This window comes from Camelus dromedarius, chromosome 10 (genome assembly GCF_036321535.1).
Source record: "Camelus dromedarius isolate mCamDro1 chromosome 10, mCamDro1.pat, whole genome shotgun sequence".
Classification (NCBI taxonomy): Eukaryota; Metazoa; Chordata; class Mammalia; order Artiodactyla; family Camelidae; genus Camelus; species Camelus dromedarius.
Genome location: NC_087445.1, coordinates 54,856,142 through 54,879,016, shown reverse-complemented (window position 1 = coordinate 54,879,016; position 22,875 = coordinate 54,856,142). Strand labels below are relative to the sequence as shown.

The window sequence follows — 22,875 nt, the reverse complement described above, 5'->3', positions numbered from 1 at the left end:
CCTTTCTGATACATGAGTCATATTACCATAGCTCCCCTACGTGCTTCACACCACCGTCAGAGACCACAAATAGATGATACTGTACAGTACTTTATAATCCAAAAAGCACCTGAACCCTGTAAAATGTGACTCTTAGCCTTAGTCTCATCAAATATACTCACTATATACATATTGATTTGGATTATTCTTAGCCTCTTTTCAAATTTTGCTTAGTACATTTTACCCCAATAATTGTTCTATGAGAACTGTTTTAAAAAGCTCCCTCCCTGAGCCATTACTCATACCAACTCTAACCTACCAAACCCAACATTAGACAGTAGCTTCCTCCTCTCTTATGGAATCCGTGGTTCACACAACTGATCATGTTCTCCTCTGTGCCTTGGCTCCCGGGAGCCCAGATCCAAGTATGTCCCCCTCTAGCAACTACACAGACTTCTGAGCATGCATTCTTACACTAACTGTGCACCTGGCTTCACCTTTTGCATCTATTTTGATTTTCTCTATACCTTCCATTTTCCCTTTTGCTGTATTACTTACAACTCTAAAAGCCACCCCAAATTCCTTCTGAGCTTAAAGAAAAAAAAAGGATAAAAATCTGCAATCAAAGCTCCACTTATTTGCTAAAGACAATGCCCTATTCTCTTATTGCAGGGTGCCATGACTCCATAGCAACTGTGACAATCTCTGCAGTCATTCATCAGCTCAGTGCCAAGAGGAACAGCCGCGGTAGACTGTTTCCAAAAACTGACATGATGATTTCCTCCATGTATGAATGCAACTTTGGAACGTGACTTTGCAGCAACTCTCATCAGAAGGTGAAGGCTATCTCCCTACTCCTTGAATCCAGATGGGTTTTGTGATTTGTTTGAGTAAATAGAATGCAGCAGAAGTAAAGTTATGACAGTTCTGAGACTCAAGAGAACTGAAGAAGGTCCCCTCTCTCTCATGGGATCCCTTCCAGGCATCAAGTGAACTAGTCCAGGCTATCCTGCTGGATAATGAAAGACATGTGACCCAGTCGCCCCGTCTCCCCCACCAACTCCCCTAATCAGAGCCATCTAGCTGACTGGAATTTGATGCAAGACTAAGGCCATCCAACACCAGAAGAATCACTCAGCTGAGCCGAGCCCTAGCTACTGATCCATAGAATCATAATCTAAATATACGTTTGATGTTTTAAATCACTGTGTTTTAGAAAAGTCTGTAAGCAGCAAAAGTCAACTGAAACAGTGGCTGAGAACATTCACAGGGCTGGGAAATAATCATTTAACCAAAAGAAAATAATCATCTGAGAGTTGTGAATACTACATAGATGTGGAATGTAATCAGAATCCTTTTAGGACCATTAGTAAATTTGAGGTTAGAGGACTATACGCTGATTAAAGCATATTCTTTTTTTTTTTTTTTGATCAAATTATTTAGCCTATCTGACCTTCAGCATCCTAAGCTTTGAAATGGGTTTAGTAAAACCCACCCTACAGTGCCGATTTGTATGTAAAACACAAAGCACAGTGCTAACACATATTAGACACTCAACAAACAGCAGCTTGTTGGAAAAAAATGTTTGACTTTGCTGTTCAGACCATATTTTTTTTCTGCCAAAAGCTTACTGACAGCTTATTATTGAAAATTCTTGGATTTTCTGCTACTCTAATGAGTTTTTATTGAGAGTCAGAAGTCAGGAGTCTTAGGAGATTAGAAGACTCCTACCTAGAAGTCAGGAATCTTAACTTTTTTAATTATATGTAAGGCACAAAACTAAAAAAGCACAGAATGTGAAGAAAAAAATGAAACAGAATGTATCCTAGGAAACCTCTAGTCTCAAAACTACTAATTTTCAAGACTGCAAAAAACAAAGCTCCTCATTCTGCCAATGATGAGAATGAGGCTCAGTGAAGAAGTCAAACTCTAGAAGTGAATCCAGGTTTCCAAACTCCAGGTCCACTTCTCTTGCCACAGTTTAGAACATCTTCACCACAGGAACCTTTATGAATATTTGACCACAGTGATAGCAAAAATTACACACACACACACACACACACACACACACACACCTCTCTCCTAGAGGAAATATTTTCAAGTCATTTGTCATTTCTCATCCATCCTTTTGGCCAGAAACCCAGATTAGCTTTTGTCACTGCCGTATCACCAGGCCAGCTTCACTCAAGACCCACTTACTATCTGCAAATGTTGCTATAATTAAATCCAAGTGGCCGCTGTGAGTTATCATCACGTACCCTCTCCAGCCATTAGTCAGATTTCCAGGGCTGCCGTTTTTCTAAAGAGGTCACTCACTCTTCTCTTTCCCCTTGGCTATCCCAGCAGGTTTTTGTTTTCTTTTCTTGGGCAAAGGACTTTTAAGCCAAACTCATTTCCAGGCAATGGGCCAACCCTCCCATTTATCCCAGTGACCTTACAGCAGCCAGAATGTCTCTCACCAGCATCGCTGCTGAGCTGGCAGGGTGGGCAGTGAAGGGGAGAGGTCTGAAGCAGGGTATCTAAGAGCAGAGGACTTGGGGTCTGTATCTAATAGAGAACAAGACTGCCTTCATCATCACCATCAACATCAGAATCAGAAATCCCTGTGTGTGTAGCACAAGGCGATACCTCAGTTCTCTGGGTGCTTCCCATAATCTTTCCAGCTAGGGTTAAGAAAACTATAGAATCTTTGAGCTGGATCGGATCATTAGAATCACCTGGTCCAAACTCTTCCCCTTACAAACGAGGAATCTGAGCCCCCACAAGGAAAAGTGACCAGCCCAGTCATTTAGTGAGCGAATAGCACAATGCATTTAGATTCAGGTCCCTCTTACCTTAATTTCAGTTCAGGAAGCATCTCATTCTTTGCTCCTGGGATCCCAGAAGACTAATAAGCAACAGTAATGGGCTATATCTTGAGACTGTCCTCTCAGAAACCACATCACCACCATTTCTAGTCAGTATGACTCACCTGGGGTTGACCTTGCTTCCTCGTTCCAAGGAGAAGCACATGGCCCAGACCTGGATAACTGGGAACACACCCTCCCTCTGGCCACAGTTACTGGCTTGGGGATAATTATATGATCTAAAGAAAGCCAAGGAGAATCACCCCCAGGATTTTTGCTGAAGCTTTTAGAAGAGAATCTATTCTGTGATCTCTGGGATTATAAATTGTAAGGATTATAAAAGCCTTGAGTTGCTAGAGGCCATCTTTGTCACTAGCCAGAAAAAGCCTTCCTTGGAATAAATCCAACACAGTAACACTATTGAGCACCTGGATTCAGCCATGTCTGAAGACCTAGACTTTTCAATTATGTGTCAATAAATTTTCCTTTTTTTTAAAGATAGTCTGAGTGGTGTTGTCATTTGTAACCAAATGAATCCTGACTAACATACAAACTTTTCTCAATTAGTTTCAGTCGTGAATGAAATTTGAAGACTCTTTTGATGCAACACAGCTTTTAACATGATCACTGACAACACAAGCAACACTTCCCCATCCACGTACCCACCCAATGGACCCCCACATGGAATCGCTCCCTGAGTCTCCCATAGTACTAATCACATTAATAAATTATTACCAGGCACTACTTTTTGCATTATCACTGATTATGCTGCCATTAAATTCTTTAAAATTCCCATCAGTAAAAAAACTTACATAAGTGAAACAAGTGGGCTTTTAGGACTCTCGTTTACCTAATATAAAATGGCCCCATTGTGAGAAAGTAGGTATCTGGTCCACTGACCCACTGCCTTGGTACACACCCACCTCCCAGACGAAGGGTAGAATTAATGATGTGCATTAAGACAGGACGAGCCATTTAAAACAAAGCCTGCTAAAGAGTCATGGCAGCATTTTTTTTTTCCTTCACTACAAAAAGCTGCTCTGAAAAAGGCAAAATGCTAACAGGAAAATCACCTCAGCAATCACATCAGCTTGGCCCTTTCCAGAAACCTTGTCTTCTAGGTGATGGAAAAGATTCTCAGGGGAGTTAATAAAGATGCTTTAAAATATGAAAGCTGATATATGTATGTATATGTGTGGTTGAGACATTGTGTACACCAGAAATTGACACATTGTAACTGACTGTACTTCAATAAAAAAATTTTTAGATATTAAAAAAAAAGATGCTTTAAGAGTCACTGGATGTTTACCATACACTGTGGTGTGGAAAGTGAAATTGCAACCAAACAAAATAATAATTATAATAATAATAATAATTAGAATCACTGGTACAGAAACTGAATTGTGTATTGAAAAGACATAGCACCCAGTGCCAGCATTCCACTCTTCAGTGAAAGCCTTATTAACAGTTGTGATTTGTAGACACTAAGAGAGCCTAAGCTTGGATATCAAAGCAAATCAGGCAAAGAAGCTGTTCTTCCTACTATACACACACCTGTTTCTCTGTTTACAGTGTGGTATCAAATGCAGATAAGCCCAACGATTATGCTTCCAGTTTTGCATCAGAGTCAAAGTAATGCTAGATGGGTAGGGTAGATGGGTGGGTGGATGGATGGATGGATGGATGGACAGACAGACAGACGCTGCTTCTTAATTCATTTCAGATGCAGGTGTTGCTCACCCCTTTGCCATCACCTCTCTGAGACAGCTGGGCGTGTGATGGGTTCTAGTGAAAATAAATATCCCTGACTTGAGGCAAATCACATCCTTAACCTCAAAGTGCATTGCCTGCAAGCAAGCAGAAGAGTTTTAATATCAGGACACAGACGCACGCTGGAGGAAAATGAACGAAAGAAGGACAAAATTCAGGAATCTGAGTAGGAGATCCACACCTATGTTTTAAGCTAACTCTCCTCTGTCCAATTCAGTCATGGAACTTTCATTCATTCTTTAAATTAATATGTATTAAGTGCCTACTGTGTTCTCAAAACTGGGGGCTCAGTGTTCAAGCACACAGTGTGAACAAACCAGGCGTGGTCCCTGTGGGCCTCATGATGCTTACAGTCTAAAGGAGAAAGTAGATATTAATAAGTAATAAATAATCTTTAATCAGTATTATTCCATTTGTCTATTAGTGCAAAGTAAGCTACCCCAAAGTGTAATGGCTTAAAGCATCAACCATTATATTACATCTGAGGCTCAGAAATTCAGACAGGGTTCAGCCAGGCAGTCTGTTCCGCATGGTGCCAGTGAAAGTCCCATGAAAGTATTCCAATAGGCAGATATATAGTGTGGTCTGGAGGGTCCAAACAGCTCACCCACACGTCATATGCTTTGGCAGGAATGGCTAGAAAGCTGGACTCGGCTACGACAGCTGACCGAGTGCCTCTGTGGGGGCTCTCTGGCCTGGCAGTGTCAGGGGAATCGGGCATCTTGCTTAGTGGCCTGGGGCCCCCAGAGATTGCTCCAAGAGACAGGAAGCAGAAGCCACCAGTTTATTCAGGTCTGAGCCTAGAAACTCCCACATCATAATGTGGGCCATGTCCTATTGGCCTCTCAGTCATAGAGCCCGACCAGATTCAATGGAAGGGCACATGGATCCCATTTCTTCCTGATAGAAGGAGCAAGAAGGAATCTGCAGCCGTAGTTAATCTACCAAATACGTAATTCACAATTGTCAAAAATACTGTGAAGGGTTAGAACAGGGGGCTATGAGGGGGACCGAGGTGGGGGATCTAATTTAAATTAGGTGAGCAGGCAGCCCTGGGCTGTCTCCAGCTCTGAAGGATAAGTGGTCATAAGCCTTAAAGGGGAGCCCATCTTCATTACACAATAAATACATCCCATCTTCAACATTATCTTCCCTCCCCCACACAAAAAAGAAAGCTATCTTTATTTGCGGAAAAAAAAAATTCAATAAGGTGTTTTGTATTTTTCTAACTCCCTAGAAGACAGGCATATGCTTCAAAACTACTGAATTCCTTCTATTCTCTGAGGAGTGAAATAAATTATATCCCTGAGAATTTATTTAATGATATGGAACAGCAAATTTCACTCTAAAATCAAATACAGCATCTGTAATAGTACAATAAAATAATAAGCAATCAAGTAGAAAACTTTGTTACTAAATATGAACATTTGGGAAGAACAATTTGTCAACCTAACACAAAGAACATTAGATGCTTCAAAATTGCCATAATTCACATTCACTTTCTATAATGAAAGTAAATATTTTAACTTAAAATTTCCAGGTATGTATGTTTATCATAAAAATTATATAGCTGGTATATGTAAATATCAAACTATATGTGTAATGTAGTCCATCTGTATCCTCAGCTTTCATTCAGTAAGTATCTAATTTGTGCCAGGTACCTTTCCTTATATCATCTTTTTTTTTAATTGAAGTATACTTGATTTACAATGTCTCAGGTGTATAGCAAAGTGATCCAGTTATACACATATGCACTTTTTCAGATGTTTTTCCATTATAGGTTATTACACGATATTGAATATAATTCCCTGTGCTATATATATAGTAGGTCCTTATTATTTATCTATTTTATATATAGCATGTAGATGTTAATCCCAAATTCCTAATTTATTCTTCCCCCATCCTCTTTCCCCTTTGGTAGTTGTAAGTTTGTTTTCTATGCCTGTTAGTCTATTTCTGTTTGTAAATAAATTTGTATCATTTTTTTAGATTCCATATATAAGTGATATATGGTATTTGTCTTTTTCTGTATGACTTACTTCACTTAGTATGATAATCTCTATCTGTGCTGCAGTGAATGGATTATTTCGTTCTTTTTATGGCTGAGTAGTATTCCATTGTATAGATATACCACATTCTACCGTCTTAATATAACAATTCTGCCAATAATAGAATTCCTTACATGACTGAGTCTGTCCTCTTCTCTTCTTTCCTACACATCCACTGCCCCAGTTCAAGTCTACCTCTGTCTTACCTGGATTATAAGTACAACCTTCCTCTAGACTGTTCTCTCCAAGACATTCTCAAATGGCCCTCCAGAGGGATCCTTCTAAAATTGTCATCATAGGATAACATCAATGCTCCAAAGTTGAACATGGAAGACCCTTCACAGTCAGGTTTAGTGGATGTCTCCAGCCTCTTTCCTCCTGCCCCAGACACTCCACATGTTTCATGGTTCTGTGGTTTTGCCCACACTTTCTCCCCCATTTTTGCTGGCTTACCCTTCAAGCCTCATCTCAAAATTTGCCTCCACTAAGGAACTTTCTCTCCCCTGTCTCCACAGGCTCCTGTTCTCAGCCTGAATCACAGCATATTAAATTGTCTACTAACATGTCTGTCCCCAACTCCACCCTCAGCCTTATCTCTTCAAGGGCAGGGGCTATTAACTTCTTCAGTGCTCAGCAGAGCCTGGCCCAATGTAACCATTCCATAAACACTGTTGAATACCTTCTCTTTCAGGCCCCAGAAAACCTCCTAGAAGGTTGATTTGCTGGCTTGAGAAAATTTTAGCTTTCCTGAAACACTCAAAAGCCTTGATGCCAATATAAAGAGATAAAGTAAAATACACCTTTCTTAAAGTTCCCATCAGTGCTTTTATTTTTTTCCCCTATTAACCAGAGGATTCTTCTCCAGTCACTTACTTCTCTTGATGTGGACATCTGATGCAATTTGCCTACTTTTATTTTTTAAGTTACAAGGCTCAGTTGCTGGGAATTTGTTTGCCAGATAAAATCCCAGCACACTTGATCTGCCATATTGGCTTTTCAAACAGTCCCTGAAAAATGGTTCCCTCTGCAGAGTTCAGGGTTCCCTGTGACACCAGAAATTGATTGAGGACAGGAGAGAGGAGTAGAGATCACAAAATCGGCTGCTTCCTAATACTGAGGCTTCTCTCTGCCTCAGCATCTCATCTGGAAAATGGGGACAGTATGAAAATAATTACTGCCTCACAGTGTTTGGTGAGGCAATAAACATAGAGCATTTAGCACAGCAAATAGCACCCACCTTGCTCTCTTCCTCCATCTAGGGGTAAACATTGCAAGAGAAAGCAGGTTCCCACAAGCAGAAGGCACAGGACAGGGAGCCAACTGAGCGCTGCAACCCAGTTCAGACCCAGCCCACATGCAGGAACTTGCCTCCTCTGGCCTCTGGCTGCCTTTGCAGACTGGGATCCCTGGTGCAGATGACGCTGAGACATTACAGACACTGTCTACTATTAAGTACTGGTTTCTCTGTGCTTGTTCAGCCCAGCTGAGGCATTGCAAAAGGCAAACGGGTTTCTCCCCATCATTACAGTGGCTGCCAGCAATAAATCTCATCTGCCTCTCTTGTGCAACACCGCCTGGAAGGATCCCTTTTCCCCTGACACACTCCATTAACACCACCCAAGCATCTCCAAATAGAGGGAGACACTGGGTCCACCCAAATAAACTGCAGGCTGCATCTGAACACAATGACTTAGTAAAAACCAAGTTGCTTCTGTTAAGGTTGCTTCAGGGGGACAGCAGGAGTGAAACTGAGAACAAGCTGGGGTCAGGGCTCAGAGGCAATTTAAAGATCATCTGGAGAAAAATAATGACTTGCTTAAGGTCATACAGCAAATTAATGGCTGAGATGGGAGTAGAGACCAGAGTTCTTCAAGTCAACTCCAATATTGTTGCCCAGTAAGACACTAAAAAGATGATGGATTATTGAATAGACTTTGTGATTTGGGGTGGGGAAGTTTAAGAGCAAAGGACCACTCAAGTGTGGATTAATTCTGCATCAAAGTTTTGTTGAGTGACTACCATGTGTCGGGAACTGAGGTAACAAACAGCAAAGAATGTGATAGATGAGGATGCCTGGTTGCATGTGACCGTTGTTTGAGTTCGGTGAGGAGCAGGGAAGGACAGCAAACCAGTAAGAAAATACACCACATATGAAATTACAATTAGTGACAAACGCCATGAAGAAAGCAAGCAAGGCACCATAATGGCAAATAGCACGGTGGAGGGAGCTTCTTTAATAGGGTGGTGAAAGACGGTCTTGCCAAGGAACTGGCCTTTAAACCAAGACCTGAAGGTCAAGACTCCAGCCATGTGAAGAGCCAGGAGAAGAATATTCCAAGGAAAGAAAAAGCCCAAGAAGCAGGAAAGAGCTTGTTCTTTTCTAGAAATAGTCAGACATCTCTGGGGGAGTGGAGTTTGGAGAGCCAAGCAGAGAGTGTAGGAGATGAGACAAGAGAAGAAGGCTGGAGCCATGTTCTACCAGATCTTAGAAGCCTTAGAAGTAAGAATTTCAAATTTTATTCTAGGTACAGAAGGAAATCTTCAGAGTTCCAAACAGAGGGGAGGCAGATTTTATCTTAATTTCTTGGAAGATGGTTCTGGCCGCTCTGTATAATGAGAGGTGAGCAGACTGGAAGCAAGGAGAACACCCAGAAACCACAGAAGGGGTCAGAATAGAGATGATGGTGCCCAGGGCTCCAGTGATGATTCTAGTGACAATGGAAAGAGATGCGTGGATATGTGATCAGTTTAGGAGTATACCACTGAGGGGACTGGTCAATGGACTAGACATAAATGGAAGGAAGAATCAGATATTTTACCTAGATCTGTCACTTAAGAAACTGGCTGGCCATGTTGAAAAATTTAGAGAAATTCTAAGGACCTAGAATGATTACGAAGTGATGAGTAACAAACTCTGGTTTAGTCCAGGCAAACTGAAGTCTGAGCAAGGTGGTAGACCTCTCTAGGCCTTGGTTTTACTGTATGTAAATAATGGGATCATAATACCTACACTGTCCAATGATTAAAGGGACTTAATGAGTAGAGTGTCTGCTACACACTCATCCTCAGTAAATATTAGTTTCACTCTTCCTAAAATAACAAGTCTCATTTGGGACCAGATAAAACTCTCTGAAGACTTTTTTTTAACTTAGTCCCTTTTAAAGCACAAAGCATTTTAATATTCTAAATATTCTAAATAAATATGTTCTAATAAAAATAGTCGGGTGCCTCATTGTTTTATCATTGGGAAAAACCCTAACGCCTTTCAGAAGATCTATTTTCCTTTCATTTCTTGGGAGTTCTTTCCAACTCTCAAAGTTAATCTGTTTGGTTTTATTGTGATTTGGTTTAGAGAAAGTCTTAAAATTCTTAAAGTTATTGCCTCGTAAGTATGTCCACTTGATTAAACGAACTAAGAGGCAACTGTGGATTCCTCAACCACACGTTATGATAAGCTGCAATCCTGGGTCTTCCGAACAATATTTTCAAACCTGCTCAGTCAACAGATGGAAAAAAATAATGCCCCATTTGTGGATTCCTGGAGAGGAATCACTGAGGAGGCAAAGTGGAACTGAAGAGGGTGGGTATTATAACATGCACCCGCTTAGCCCACTGGGAAATTCAGCATCTTTTCCATCCCAAACTCCAGCAAGACAAGCAGCAGCTCTAGGACCTCAGCTGAGACTCTAAGGCAATGGGGCAGAATTCTGTTTCTCATCCTGTTACAAGCGCTATGTTGAGATACAGAGACTATTTTCAGCGGAAGAATCGCTTTTACATCACCTAAGATTTCCCCCCCAACACATATAAATACGTGGGCAGAACATGCATAAACTTCTATATAAAGTCTTGGCCCTGTGATTTTGTTGGCTTGTTTGCTGAAAGAGCCAAATTTATATAAAAAGAGAGGATAATCACTGTCATTTCTGGCCTCACACATTCACTGGAGAATCACACTTATACCTTAGGGAGAAAAATTATCTTTCCCTCAAGACAAGTAATTTGGAGGCTATCAGAAGGGTTTGTTTCAGCTTTTCTTGGATATCAATTTCTTATTCAATTTTTCTAAATAAAGGCAGAGAATGTACATACAGCTTCCTGGGAAGGCTGCAGTGCGATACAGGGGTGTACCCAGAAAACCACATCGGCATTTGCTCTTCTATTCGGCATTCTTACAAGAAAGAGGAACAATACCCAACCGCTGATAACCAAAGAACTTGCTATTCTAAGAGAAGGTGGCAATATAAAATGTTTCTAAGGCTAAATATCTCCTCTCACAGTGGCTGTCATTTAAATTCCTGCCTAGCAAAGGGATTTTTATGGAAGGTTAATGCCTCCTATAACATTTATCCTGGATGGTGGAGCTTTTCGCATAATTTTCTGGGCTTTATTCCTGCGGTGTTAGAGAACCTTATCTTCCCTCTAATAGCTTGCCAGTAAAGAGCCAGTGCATATAAAGGCAGTCGTTATTTCTCAGTTCAAGCCCTGATTTAATGAAATTCCAAATCTCTAGTAAAAGAAGCTTTGGGGTAAAGCCATGAAGAAAGAGGGAGGGCTGAAAACAAGATGCCATGGCCCTGCCTGGGACTGGGCTGTCGAAGGTTACTCGGGACAGAGCTCTGGCCACGGGAGACCACCTGAGGCCATAAGGAAGAGTGTAAGCCAGGCCAGTGGACTAAGCCAAGGGCGGCAACCACGGATTTTGGGGGAAGGGGTGTTCAGCTGGGGGAAACCTTTTCAAATAGTCCCCAGTTGCATCTGAACTTCTTAGCCTTTCCACCATTTTCCTGATCCCCCTTCACTGTTTTGACATTGACTACAGACATGGGCACTTCAGTAAAACTTCTCCTTCCCAGTTACCTAACCTCCTTCCTTCTTCACAACATTGCTAATGACTGTGGCAGCCTGTATTTTCCAAAAATGGCTATGGCAACTTCTGTGGGCCCACTCGCCCTGCTGGAGCCTTGCCGCCTCCCCGCAGGAGGCTGACGCTATTTCACCACCCCTTGATATGGGACTGTGTGACACCTCGTGGAGTAAAATGCATGAAGTGCATGGTGAGTGGCTTCCAGGGTGGGGCAGTGATAAGCAATGTGACTCTTGGCTGGTCACATTGGGAACCCAGCCGCCATGCTGTGAGAAAGCCAGTACCTGTCCACTTAGGGAGACGACATGGAAGGCCACAGGGAGAGGTTTGAGGCATTTAGTTGACCGGCGACCTCAACCAGCAGGTCTGCAAGGAAACAAACATTCAGATCTTTCCAGCCCGTGGCCTTCAAGTCTTCCAACCGAGGCCCCACATGTCATGGAGCAGAGATAAGCCAGCTCCACTCTGCTCTGTCCAAACTGCTGACCCATGGAATCAGGAGCACATTAAGGGGTTGCACTGTGCCGTTTTGGGGTGATTTATTTCAGAGCGATAGTGATTGGAACACTGATGCACTGTAACCATAACCCTTGTGGCAAATCACAAATGTTGGCTAAAAAGACCTCTTGACTGCTAGCAAATTCTCGAGGTATGCTCTAGCTGGTCCCCCGAGCCAATCCTTGGCCATTGACTATTGAAGGCCACCTACTATTCACCTACTACTCATTTCTGTAAAGCAATGAGAACAGTCGGGTCATTGGAGATCCCAGACCTGGGCTCTTTCTTGTGGTCTTTCACTATTTCATCTATAAAATAGGGATAATAACCATAAATTTGTTGTCTATGTCTGAGTCTGTTTCTGTTTTGTAAATAAGTTCATTTGTGTCATTTTTTTAGATTCCACATATAAATGATATCATATGGTATTTTTCTTTCTTTCTGGTTTCTTCCACTTAGAATGATGATCTCCAGGTCCATCCATGCTGCTGCAAATGGCAGTATTTTATTCTTTTTTATGGCCGAGTAGTATTCCATTGTATGTATATGTGTGTATATGTATGTATATCCATATATATATATATACACACACACACCATATCTAAATTGGGAGTTTGAAATCTGAAGACACTAACTACTATATGTAAAATAAATAAACCACAAGTTTCCACTGTATAGCACAGGGAACTATATTCAATATTCCTATATGAAAAGGAATATATGTATGTACATGAATGACTAAAACATTATGCTGTACACCAAAAATTGACACAACATTGTAAACTGACTATATTTCAATATAAAAAAGGTCATTAAAAAATAGAAAAAAAAAACAGAAACAAAACAGAGATAATAATGCCTACCTCAGGAAACAAGGCATGTGAAACTTTTAAGCATTGTAGGATCTCAGTAACACAATTGTCACTAGTTGAGAATTCTTCCCAGGAAGAATCTACATTTTAGCTGGACCATTGTATCAGGCTCAGATGCCACTGGCCATTGCTAGGAGATATCCACCCCCATCACATCCTTGTGCACTTGGGTTACAAATTCCCATACATTCTTTGTCTCCACAAACCCACAGAGGGGCAGAGGAACCTCATGGGAGCAACGAAAATAAAACTGACACTCTTGCCCCGTTGTTATTGTTGTTCAAGGATTAAAAACATTTTTCTCTGATACATTACAGTGGCAGCAAAGTGGGGAAAAATAAGAGACTCCTAAAAGGGAATTTATTGCAAGGGATACAGAGTCCCAATTGGTAAGCCAGACACAATACTAGGTTAAAAAGAATAATTCTCAGCACAACATACAGTAATATGGACCCCCCCACAGACCCTTCCAAGCTGGAGCCAGAAGCAGATTTTTTTAAGAAAAATAGTTGCTTGTGGATATCAAGAACTACACTTCTGGAGAGTTGTACTTGGAGCCCAGGAAGTTTTGTTCTAGAATTGTGCTGTCCCAGATAGGACCCATCAGACACATGCAGCTACTGAGCACTTAAAAGGTGGCTAGTCCAATTTCAGGTGTGCTCTATAAGCATAAAATATACACTAGGTTTCAAAGTCTTCATAATGATAAAAAAAATCATGTAAATTATTTCATCAAAATTTTCTATGTTTCACATGGTGAAATAATATTTTTGATCTACTGGGTTAAGAAACACATAAAATTGAAATGATTATCATCTATTTCTTTATCTATATTATATCTGCTAGAAAATGTTACATTATATATGTGGCTCACATTATATCTCTCTTGGACAGTGCAACACTAAGACATCTCTAAGAACATCCAACACACAACTTAATAACAAAAAAACAACCCAATCCAAAAATGGGCAGAAGATCTAAACAAACAATTCTCCATTAAAGACATACAAATGGCTAATAGGTATATGAAAAAATGCTCAGTATCGCTAATTATCAGAGAAATGCAAATCAAAACTACAAAGAATTATCACCAGTCAGAATGGCCATCATTCAAAAGTCCACAAATAAATGCTAGAGAGGGTGTGGAGAAAAGGGAATCCTCCTACACTGCTGGTGGGAATGTAGTTTGGTACAGCCATTATGGAAAACAGTATGGAGATTCCATAAAAAACTAAAAATAGACTTACTGTATGACTCAGCAATCCCACTCCTGGGCATATATCCAGAGGGAACTCTAATTCAAAAAGATACATGTGCCTCAATGTTCATAGCAGCACTATAGACAATAGCCAAGACATGGAAGCAACTTAAACGTCCATCAACAGATGACTAGACACAGAAGCTGTGGTATATTTATACAATGGAATACTACTCAGCCATAGAAAAGACTAAAATAACACTATTTGCAGCAACATGGATGGATCTAGAGATCATCATTCTAAGTGAAGTAAGCCAGAAAGAGAAAGAAAAATACCATATGATATCACTCATATGTGGAATCTAAAAAAAAAGAAAAGGAAAAGGAAAAAAGAGGACACTAATGAACTCATCTACAAAACAGAAACCAACTCCCAGACACAGTCAACAATCTTATGGTTACTGGGGAAAGGGGGGTGGGAAAGGATAAATTTGGGAGTTTGAGACTTGCAAATATTTGCAAATATATATAAAAATAGATAAAAAACAAATTTCTTCTGTATAGCACAGGGAACTATATTCAATATTTGGAATAACCTTTAATGAAAAAGAATATGAAAATATGTATAAATATGCATGACTGAGATATTATGCTGTACACCAGAAATTGACACATTGTAACCAACTATACTTCAATTAATTAATTAATTAAATAAAATGAAAATTTAAAAAAAAAAAAAAAGAGCATCTGAAAACCAGGTTGGCTTGAGCAAATCTGCAGATATATATTTGCAGCGGATGACAAGCAAGTCCCGGGATTCCTGGGGGCTCAGGGAGAGTGTCATCAGATACTGCAGTGGAGAAGTGCCGAGGCTGGGGCCCAGCTCTCACCAACAGCTGCCCTTCTCCAGTGGCCACAGACCGGGCAGCCTGGAGTCTCAAGGTCAAGGAACTTTACCCCAAGGAGTGCATCCTGGTCTCTGCTCTCCCTTTCCAGGTAGGAGATAGGAGGTGAGCATCAAGGGAATGAATGATTCATGAACCTGAGGATCCTCAAGAGTATTGGGGAAAAGGAAACCTCACTAAAGGCAAGATTTCCAGTGAGTAGACTGAACTGGGTTCCAAACCATGGCAACGTGGGTGTCAAAAGTCACAGAGCTTTATTTACAGTCCTAGATTATCAAAGTCTCCTCATTTTGGTTACATTTATGCTTCCCTTCTGCTTATATATTCATCTCACATAACAGTAACAGTTGAAATAGTTTCTATTGAATGGTTCTTTCTGCTAGACATGTGGTGTATGTGTGGAATCATCTCCAAACCCCTTAAACATAGGGATTATTATCTGCATCCTACAGATAACAAGATAGGGGCTTAGAAATGTTAAGTATTGTTCAAATTCTAGCAAATGGCAGAATCTGAATTCAAACTCAGATCCATCTCATTCCAAATCTCACCATCTTTAGATTTAGGAACCAAAGAATTCTAACCAACAAAAAATATGTATTGCAATTTCTTTGTATTGATTAAATACATATTCAAACTTATGTGTGTGTACACTCCTTTGCAAAGGTTGTATGATGCTAAAAGAGATAATGCCATAGATAAAAAGCTATGAATAGATTTCCATTTTAAATACTGAACTCTGACCCTCAGTTTCTTCTTCTAAAATAATGATACCTCCATTGCAGGACAACTTGAAAGTGATGGCTTTACTTCTCTTGCTTCTGAGCTTACCCAGTTTTGTTTCCTCACTAGATTCTATGACGCTTGGATATAGGGTCTTATTGAGCTAAAATAGTCATTTGGTTATTCAAAAGTCATGTAGCAGACATAGTTTTGTCTTACATAGTTTAGTGTTTATTACAAAGGCAGCAGAGATCACTTTTAAACTGGGCATGAGATAATCAGATTTGCATTTTAGAAGGATCCCTGTGGGGTACTCACACACACTGGTGGGAGTGTAAATTGATACAATCCTTTCGGAAAGCAATTTGGCAAAGTGTACTAAGAGCTCTAAAATGTTTGACACAGTAATATCACTTTTGTGACTACTCCGAGCAAATAATCCTAAAACCAGAAAAAGCTTTATGCACAAAGCATCCATTGTAGCATTATTCATAACGGCAGGAAAATGGCAATGACCTTGCTAGCCAACAATAAAGGAATGGTCATGCAAGGTTCAGCACATCCACTGGGTGGCACATTACTCAGCTATCTAAATTTTAGTCACGACAAGCTACCAATAACATCAGAAATGATGATTTACCAATGTTAGTATTAGCAGCACATTTGTAGTAGATTCTGCAAATGGCTACTTCTTCTCCTGCCTGTATCCACATCCTTACTAAAAACAGCCATAAATTCCTCTCCTGCTTAGGTCTATGCCCTTACAATATGCTGCTGCAGATCCTTTGTCAAGAGGTAAAATCTATTTCTCCACCCACTGAGAGTGAATTGGACCCTGTGGCTTGCTTTGACCAATAGAAATATTAGTAAGCTGCAACCAGGAGCTTGAGAAGCAGGTATGCATTGGCACTTGCCTCTTGCTATGGCTGGAAGCCTTCCATCACCATGTGAAGAAGCCCGGGGATGACTGCTGGATGATGAGAGAGATACGAACCCATTCCCTCTGGTGGCCCCATGTGTCAGCCAGCCAATCCCAGGGGCGGAGCCCTCTCGCTAAGTGGCAGCAAAATACAGGTGCATGACTGAGGCCAGCCAAGACTAGCAAAAGAATCACACAGCTGAGCCCAGCCCAAATCACGTCTCCAGAGAATTATGAATGAAATCAGTAGTGTCATTTTGAGCTACTGAATTTTGAGGCCATTTGTTATGTATCAAATGTTCACTGATACAGTCTGATCATTTTTGAAGCTAGATTTTGGGTACATGGATGGGATGGGTAGGCAGGTTTATGATAATACTGCCTCTGATTTGTGTATGTCTCATACTTTGCATAATAAAAGAAATTTTAAACATACATGTATTAGGGCCAAAAGAAAAATAAATGTTAAGTAAAACATTTAAATGTAAAAATATATATGCAAGTTTGATCGCAACTACACAAAATTTTCCATGGAAAAATACTAGGAAAAAAAATACACCATTGGTTACCCCTAGGGGCTAGGACTATGGATTTTTTTTTGACTTGTATGTATTTTCCAAAGTATCTATAATAACCCTGATTTACTCTATTCTGAAGATAAATGTTTCTAATTCTATTCATTTTACTTCACTTTCATCCCCCAATAAAAATTTTTTCCATGGAATACCTGGAGAACTGATTGGAGGGGTGAGAAACTAAAGGCAGAGAAACAAATGCAGAGAAAATTAAAATAGTCTAGGGGGAAATTTTAAATAGTCTAGGGGGAAATTGGTAAGGGTCCAAAACTGAGGCACCAACAATAGAGAAGGAAAGAGGGGACATATGGGGGGGCAGGGAGGGAAGGGGTAGACACTGAAAGGGATATTGAACGTTCCTGGTGTTGGACATGGCCTTGCAGAAGGAATTTAACCTGGAACCATGGTTGGGCTTCAGGGGGACCCACAAACCCAACCTAAAAACACACCCAAATTTGTGTTTAAGTGTGTAAATGCTTAAAGTAGATCTCAAGTAGATTTCATCGGATTCTTAAACGGTGAAAGTCATCCCAAAAGTTGAATATCCATTAAACCTTGTCTCCCTATAGACAGGAAAGAATTTATAGTTTTGTCTTTCAACCTGATTCAAATCTGACCAGCCATAAGACAACCTGAATAGGACGTTGAAATGATCAGAACACAGTCTGGGACTTTGGTCCCCAGAGTATGACCTAAGTGCATGATGGCCCAGGTAATGTCCACCCTTCTGAGCCACAGCTCATCGTATGCCCTTTCTTAGTGTCCCTTAGAAGCTGGTCCTGCTGGGTTCCAGGCTGAAGAAAGCCACACCTTTCTGGACATCACTTCAGGGTGTCAGAGCCATGGGTCTACCTGGGAACTCTGACTTCCAGGAGGCACCTACAAACCCAGTTTTTCCAAATCTTAGACCCAGACAGAGCCCAGCACAGCCTGGTCCCGGCCCCACCTCCAATCTCCCCTCTCTTCCTTTCTCTTGTTCTGCTTCACACTGGCCTATTCTAAGTTCCCAGAAATCTGTGCTGCTTCTCACCAGAGGAGCTTCGCATACGCCATTCCCCTGACTCGTTTCCACTCTCCTTCAACTAGTGACCTTATCCTTTAGATATTAACCTTACTCACTACTTCCCAGGCCAGGGAAATCCACACCCCCCCCATCCATGCTCTCAGAGCACTTAGCACAGCTGAAATGTTCTATTTCTTTTTGGATAACAATTATAATAAAAGCCAACATCATCTGAATGTTCACTGCATGCCAGGCACTATAAGAACCCCTTGACATGTATTCATTTGTTTTACTAGTCCAACAATTCCACAAGGAAAATGAGGCCCAGAAGAGAAACAACTGGACTCAGACTCTCCAGCAAGTAAGAGGCAGTCTTGGGATATAATCCCAGGTGGCCCACGTCTGGAACTGCCCTGATCTGAAGCTCTGTTTCCACTGACTGTGTCCCCATCCCCAGCACAAGGCTAGTGCTTAATAGGGATTCCAGCAGCATTGACAAAACTGACTTGTCTTGCCAGGCCTGTAGCTGCTTTGACACATGAAATCCAGGCTCGGGGACAACCTTACCAATCACCTTCACTAACCCCAATGGAAGAGGAATGGGAGACTCAGAGAGGGAAGGTGGTTTTCTTAAGGTCACATAGAACCAGGACCAGCAACCAGATCTCCCAACAGCCCAGTACTCTTCCCACTTCATTAAATGACAACTCAAAATTTAAAATAGTAAGTATAAAATATTTAATATCTATCTTTAAACCAATGAAGCGGTATTACACTCTTTTCCCCTCTCCCAACGTTGCTGTGGAATCAGATGGAAAGAAAGATGGGTGGGTAAGGAAAGAAAACTATTTCTTCAGAAATGTGTATTTGGAGAAAAGCACAAGGACTATAGAAAATTGTGATTCATGTAAATTGCTCCTTAAAAAAATGATTTTCTTTTCTTTTTCCAATTTACTAGTGTTGAGCATTTTTTAACTCAAAATAACCTTGATTTAGCAAGCCTGTGCCTTAAACTTACAATTATTTCAATGTGGTCGTCTGTCATCAATTTCTTTTGTTAGCGCAAGGGCAACCTAGCTTGACTGATCTGGATTTATGCAGAGCCGCGCCATCATGGGGGTCCTGTGGGCCTGCAAAGATGCAGCCTGGCCATCAGAAAGACGCTCGTGATGGCTGGCGAGGCACTCTGAATAACTCTTCAGTTTGAATAGGGGAGGTCTGTGCAATGGTGAAAAGGATAGTGGGCTTTCAATTGTTTCTAGATCCTCCTGTCTATCCTTACAAAGACTTGATTTGCAAGGCAAGTACAGTTGTTTTTAGTTCCTCAAATAATTGGGTTGCCACCTGAATGATATCAAGCCACTCACCCAGCCATCCAAGTAAATTATCCTCAGGTGGCTTCTTTGTATCAAGGAAAAGACCGTCAACTAGGATGGAAATCAAGATTCCTATATTCTGGATTCAGAGCTGTGTTTCTTTGGAATGTTTTAGTAAATCTTTCCACCATAGCTTCAGAATGTTTTTCTTTCCTTCTGGGTACATAGTTTCATTTTAGCTTAGGGGAGGCCTAAAAAAAATAACTTTTTTTTCTTACCAGGCTCTGAATATCAGCTTCCAATTTGGCAAACTTCTCACCACAGAGATAATTACTTAAAAGATCCTCTCAAGTATTTTACCAGATTTCAGTTTGAACAAACAGTAAATATTCCTGGCAGTCCTGAATAAGCCCATGGACATAAGAAGGGGCCCCAAAGGGTGTTCAAAAGATCTTACCCTCCCAAATCCAGAGAACACTCTCCAAGATAACCAAAAGAAAGAAACACTTCCCCTAAGAGCTGGCTACAGTCCACAGGACCCCAGTTGCAAAACAGGTGCACCCCACCTTTCTGTATTTTGGGGGCCCCCAACCTGATGGTTGTAAACCAAGTTCTCAGGACACAACATGAGACAGACAAGATGCTGTAGCTGTCTCTGGGAAAGAAAGGATCAATACCCAGTGTTTTTTCCTGACAAGTAGAATTTAGAAAGGAAGGGACAATGTGAAATCTTACCTTCCTCTCTCGACCAGGCACCACAGACAGAGGTCCAGAAGAGCTGGCTTGTGTAGGAATTCTCACTCTTTGCTGGTTTCTGCCAGTTTTCCCGGGATGCCATCTAAAGGCTCCAGCGTGAGTGGGGTGCCCCAGCGGGTCTTATCCTGGTCACCAGAAACTGCAGAGAAGGAAAAATAATTTTCCCTCTACCCTCTATAGTGAGTGCCTGGCTGACACCCGTTTGTCCCTAGGGCACCTCCTACATGCATAAACTTATCTAGGTTAAAAGTTCTCCACTGCAGCCACTATAATTCAAGATTATCTTTGGTCAAGTTAACCTACTTGTTCAGCCTGAAAACAAAATTTTATTCACCTGAGGCATCACACTGGCCCCAGTCCAGCTCACGTCAGACCCACTCCCACCCTAGACCTGGACCAGTTTCTAAGTAGGACCCAGTCCAACTCCAACCAGGTTCCAGACCCAGTCCGGAAAAAGAAATGCTCAAGTGAAGTCTGAAAGCTGCAGAGCTATAAGGGAACTCACCCAGCACCTCCAAAGGCCGAGAGAAGGCAGCCAGCTCGCGGGGCTACAACAGGTACCTACGCCTGGTTGTTCATTGCTCCTGGAGGCCCATCCGGCTCTCCTGTGGGTCCCTCTTTTGACACCAGAACTGTTAAAAGACGAGCTAGGGCATATTAAAAACGTGAAGAGTTTATTTGAGTATAAATCGATTCTAATCAGGCAGCACCAAACCCCACGCATACGTGCTGGTGAGCGGCTTTTATAGCAAAGATGCAGAAGCCAAGTAAGGAAACTACTGACTGGCTGCAGCTGAGAGCCTGAGGCAGGAAACCCCATAGAAAGACCAGCAGGACCCCTAGGCAGGGCCGCTGCTCTCCCGCCAGCACCTTTCGGTTCCCTGGCCCAGAGGCTCTATCTCACTCTTTGCCTCTAAAACGTCTCTCACCTAAAATTCTATTGGTTCCCTGAGCTCATTTCTGATTGGTTATTTCCTTCACTCCTGATTGGTTATTACTCTCACTTCTGATTGGTCCACCTCCCTAACTCCTGATTGGCCCGTTTGTAGTACTTCATTTGCATGAAGCTCACTCCTGATTGGTTCTCTCATTCCTCATTGGCCCATTCCCCTCTCTCCTGATTGGCCTATTTCTACAAAGCTTGTTCCTGGTTGGTCAACTTCTGCTACTTTATTTGCATATGATGTTGCAAAGTGTAAAACTGGCAGCCTATAAACGTACTGTGTAAAGCTACACACGGGGTCCAGAGCTTGAAGTATTAACTTCTCTGGGCCCGCTGGTGTATTAAACCTGAGTTCTCCAACTTTGCGTGTGCTGCTTGGTCTCTCGCCCGGATCCAGGCTGCTGTCACAACTGAACTGTAACACATTTTCCTGGAACAAGCCTAGGTAGCCTCTGTGATTGGTGGTCCTTCACGTTTTGATTTCATAATCTTGAGGCATTTACAGGCTGAGATTTTGGTTTGCTGATGTAGGTGCCATGTCATTGGAGTCACTTCTGTCTTTATGGCGCCCTTGTTTAATTAATTTAACACTGTTAAGAAGACATACTGATCTCCACTTTACAGATGAGGATGCTAAAGCCCAAAGAGGTGAGGGATTTGCCTACAGTCACACAGCAAGCTGCGGATGGCCTGATTCCACGTCAGACCTCACTCCATGAGAAATACAAGCTGGAGTGTCAACATCATCAGCACCTTTCATAAGCTGGGAGGCTCATGCCGAGGGTCACAGGGACAGGCCAGTCAGCTGCGGAAAATCCAGGTCAGAGGCTGAGTTAGACCCAAGAGCAGCTGCCTCCCCTGGGCCTTGGAGGACCACTGTGGACACCTGCAAGGACGCTTCGTCCTTTACTCTGACATTGCCTTTCCCACCAGCAATGACGTCGAAGCTCAACCATGGCTTATTTTAATGCTCTGGATTTTTGAAGTGCCTTCTCCCTGAAAAGGGCCGTGGGAAAAGTTCACCATGTGCTCTTTGGAAAGCCTCCCTGTGCACCCAGAATAGATAGACGCCTTCACGGTTCGCTATTGCAGACAAAGCCCACAGGTTCCTTCAAAATGTTCGATAGATAAATGACACGTGTTTTGGGAAGAGTATGGGTAAGCAGGAATGGGGCTAGACGAACTTGGTCTAGAGGAACATGGTCTCAATTTGGCAATTGAGACAAAGGGCAGTGTTTGGCATGAAACAGACAAAAGGGAAAACTAGGAGGCAGGTTGAGAGACTGGAAGGCTGCTTCAAATGTTTGAAGGGCTATCGTGTAAAAGACTGGCAAGGTGTATTCCAAGCGTCTCCTCGGAACCGAGAATACAAATCAGGGCCACCAATGCTGGGACAGCCTGGGTAGGGGTGGTGCAGGGGTTAAGAACACACTTTTAAATCCTTTCTATGCAATATACAAAGCCTCAGTTTCCCCATCTGCAAAGTGGTGGTGCAATTAGTACTCATAAGGTTGTTGTAAGCATTAAATAAGATCATGAATCTTAAGAGCTTATCACAGGCCTGACACATAGGAAGTCTGTCATCTGTTGTCCTTGCTGTTTGGAGGAAGTGAGTTCTTTGTCCTTAGAGGTATTCAAGCAGCAACTGATGATCAGT

The 22,875-nt window shown here is 41.7% G+C and overlaps 1 long non-coding RNA gene across 1 annotated transcript in view; it reads right to left on the bottom strand.

Moving 5' to 3' along the window:
* LOC105087920 (uncharacterized) overlaps positions 1–20,459 on the bottom strand; it is a 372,451-nt gene extending 351,992 nt beyond the window's left edge. Inside the window, exon 1 of the long non-coding RNA XR_837049.3 lies at positions 20,255–20,459. This is a non-coding gene — a long non-coding RNA (uncharacterized LOC105087920). The remainder of the gene's footprint in view (positions 1–20,254) is intronic.
* Positions 20,460–22,875: the final 2,416 nt, after the last annotated feature.